This window comes from Solanum stenotomum, chromosome 9 (genome assembly GCF_019186545.1).
Source record: "Solanum stenotomum isolate F172 chromosome 9, ASM1918654v1, whole genome shotgun sequence".
Lineage (NCBI taxonomy): Eukaryota > Viridiplantae > Streptophyta > Magnoliopsida > Solanales > Solanaceae > Solanum > Solanum stenotomum.
In genome coordinates, this window is record NC_064290.1 from 29,054,176 (window position 1) to 29,057,102 (window position 2,927).

General features: G+C 44.0%; 1 long non-coding RNA gene across 1 annotated transcript; it reads right to left on the reverse strand.

The window, feature by feature from the left end:
* Nucleotides 1-339: 339 nt before the first annotated feature.
* Nucleotides 340-2,112, reverse strand: LOC125876207 (uncharacterized). Its single transcript, XR_007447477.1, has 3 exons — nt 2,053-2,112; nt 1,543-1,619; nt 340-372 (listed from the first exon to the last, which is right to left on the reverse strand). It is a non-coding gene; the product is annotated as an uncharacterized LOC125876207 (long non-coding RNA).
* Between the last annotated feature and the right edge of the window lie 815 nt (nt 2,113-2,927).

The following is a 2,927-nucleotide window of genomic DNA, read 5'->3' on the forward strand; positions in this document are numbered from 1 at the left end:
CAAGTCATGATGGCACCTACTATAACCCACCAGTAGGTAAGCCAACCCGTAACCCGGAACAACAAGTAATGGGTCTGAGGGTAGAAATTAAACAAAAGTGGGCAAATAACAATATAAACAGGCGAAAGCAAACCAAAAACATATATACAAATAAAGATCCCTCCCAGAACCTGGAAGTCACCAGTACAGAGCTACTACAAAATGAGTACAAGTCCCAAAATTGGACAACAGAGACTGGACTGTCACGAAAGGAAGAAGACAAGTCTATATGTACAGATGGAGACTGAAATAGTAAAAAACGCCGTGTGCTCACCCCTGTCTCCAGATAAGTCTACTCTAAGCTCGATCAACGCTGGCTACTAGTGCTCGGACCTGCATCACGAAATAGATGCAGAGCGTAGCATGAGTACCAAAACAACAGGTACCCAGTTGGCATCATAGGCCGACTGAGCAAGATAAGCAAAAGTGAACTGAAATGCAAATAAAGGGTCACATCAAGGGCAAAAGAGTAGTAAATGTGGGTATGTACACGAGCGTACAGGCAACAAAGACAAGTAATCTAACTAACTCCGTCGGGCTCCCATAAACCCGATGGGTACGCTCGTGCACAATAAAAGAAACCACCTGCACGGACCCCCATAAGCCCGGCAGATGCACTGGCAGTTGAAGTAAAATAATGGAGCTAGAAGGTCTACCACAATATTACCAATTTCTAAACTTTTGACTAAACCATTCCCAATTATATTCCAGGATCTCATTACGTCCCGGGCTTTAATCGGAATCTCTCCAACCTCCAAAACCTCAACCTACAGATGAGAGTAATCAAGACTAAACTGAAGCTTTAGTGAGGAATTGGGAATACACCACGTGCAAGCTGGGCCACGGACTCGAACCGGATACTAGAGCTAATAAGTCAACCTATATGGGCTGGACCACGGACTCGAACGGGGTGTTGTAGCCAATGGTCGGGCACGGGTGGGATGGACCAGGGACTCTAACCGGGTACTGTAGCCAAAACCAGATCACAGGTAAGCTGGACCACGGACTCTAACCGGGTACTGTAGCTAAGCCTGGACATAAGTAAGCTGGACCACGGATTCTAGCCGGGTACTGTAACCGTTAGAAAAGCAGGGCATTATGGATACAAGGTCATAAGCTGAGTTACCGCCTAGCTAAGGCTCAGACTATCAGACTCAAGTCTGCTATATCAGTCTATAAGGAGCTGACCGTCCGAAACGACGTCGGAAAAAGTTCTACTGCCCAACGACATCCGAAACCTCGCAAGTCTGTGGCAACACTAGTCTAAGCCTAGACTAAGGCCAAACATACTTCAAATCAATATTATTATATACACCACAAGGTATGGATGTTCAATAATGTCAATAGACATGCTGTCAGAATCCAACACTTTCCCAAAATAAGGTCTAAGGTAGGGATTATAGAAATTTAGCATGTTCGACACCAGAACCCCTTCATACTCATGCAAATCAATAAACAAATGCCTAAACATGCTCAATCTCACGAGGGAAAGCCATAGCCTACCTGAAAGCCGAACACGCGTGCTCCAACTCACGGTACCGGAGCTTTTCCCCTCCGAACGGTCTCCAAATGCTTCCCCACTAACAAAAGGTTAATCACCTCGTCATTACGAATATGTTGACACTAAAATTATATTTTTCGGATACGGACCCAAAATCGGGTCTAAATCGGGATTGTGGGACCCACAATTGGAATCCCAAAAATGAATCCGTGAAAACGTCCCAAATACCTTACTAAACTAATATGCCAAAATTTAGCACAAACAGATGCCTAAAACATAGCAAATCAGCCACAACAATTAAAATTAGCAGCCCCTTGATCACCCATTTCTGGAAAAACGAGACCCTTCCAACCCAAACAGATTATACCACGACGATCCTTGCGAAAAACTCTACAAGTTAGCCTCAAAAATGACTCAAAACGGACCTAAGATGATCAAGATCTAACATTTCAAAGTTCAACAAAAATTTATTCCGAAAATCACTCTAGCAGTAGCTAAATTCGATTCCTTACCTCAAACGAAGCCTCCTCTCGCGTTCCTGAGATCACCTCTAGATTCCCCACGAAATTCTCTAGAAATTAGCCTTTTGAATCACCTAATTTGAGCTTTAAATGGAGGAGAAATCTTATGTTGAAGATGTGAAAGAAATAATGGACGAAAATCCTCCTAAAATCTGGAAATTTCCAGATTTCACTTCGCTGCCACGTGGCGTCGCGTGGCTCTGCCACGTGACCAACGCGTTAAAATTCTACAACCCTTCAAACTTAAATTTTGATTTTCCGGACTCGTTCCGAGTCGGAAAAATACAAACCATATCTGGAATGTGATTGAAAATGATATTTCGGACTCAACGGTGAAGGCGGAATTTCCATTTGGAGATCGCTTCGATGAAAAATGGGTCCCACACCCAGTATCATTTTGAGCCAGATTCCACAACTGCCATCTAAAGCCTCGGGAAGTTAACAAAGGGTCGTTCTAGACAAAAATCGATATTCCGAAGCTAACCTAGCTGTCAGAATATTCATCTGAGCACGTCTTCCAAGAAGGTTGACCAAAGTCAACTTTTCAAGGTATAAAATCTCCAAAACAGGGAAACGGGCCTAAAACCCAAACGAACGACCAGGCGACCGAACAGTCAGTGCCAGCAAGTCGTAGATGACTTGGGGTCGCTACAGGAATGCTCTAAAGGAGGGAAGGAATGCTTTAATTTAAAAATGACCTGGAGGGTCACTACAATATCCACTACTAAAAGAACTTTCGTTCGCGAAAATAAGAGTCAAGAAGTACCTGAATGCTGAAATAAGCCGGGGAACTGTGCCCGCATCTCATGCTTGGTCTCCCAGGTAGCCTCTTCAACTGGACGATGTCTCCAATGGACCTTAACCAC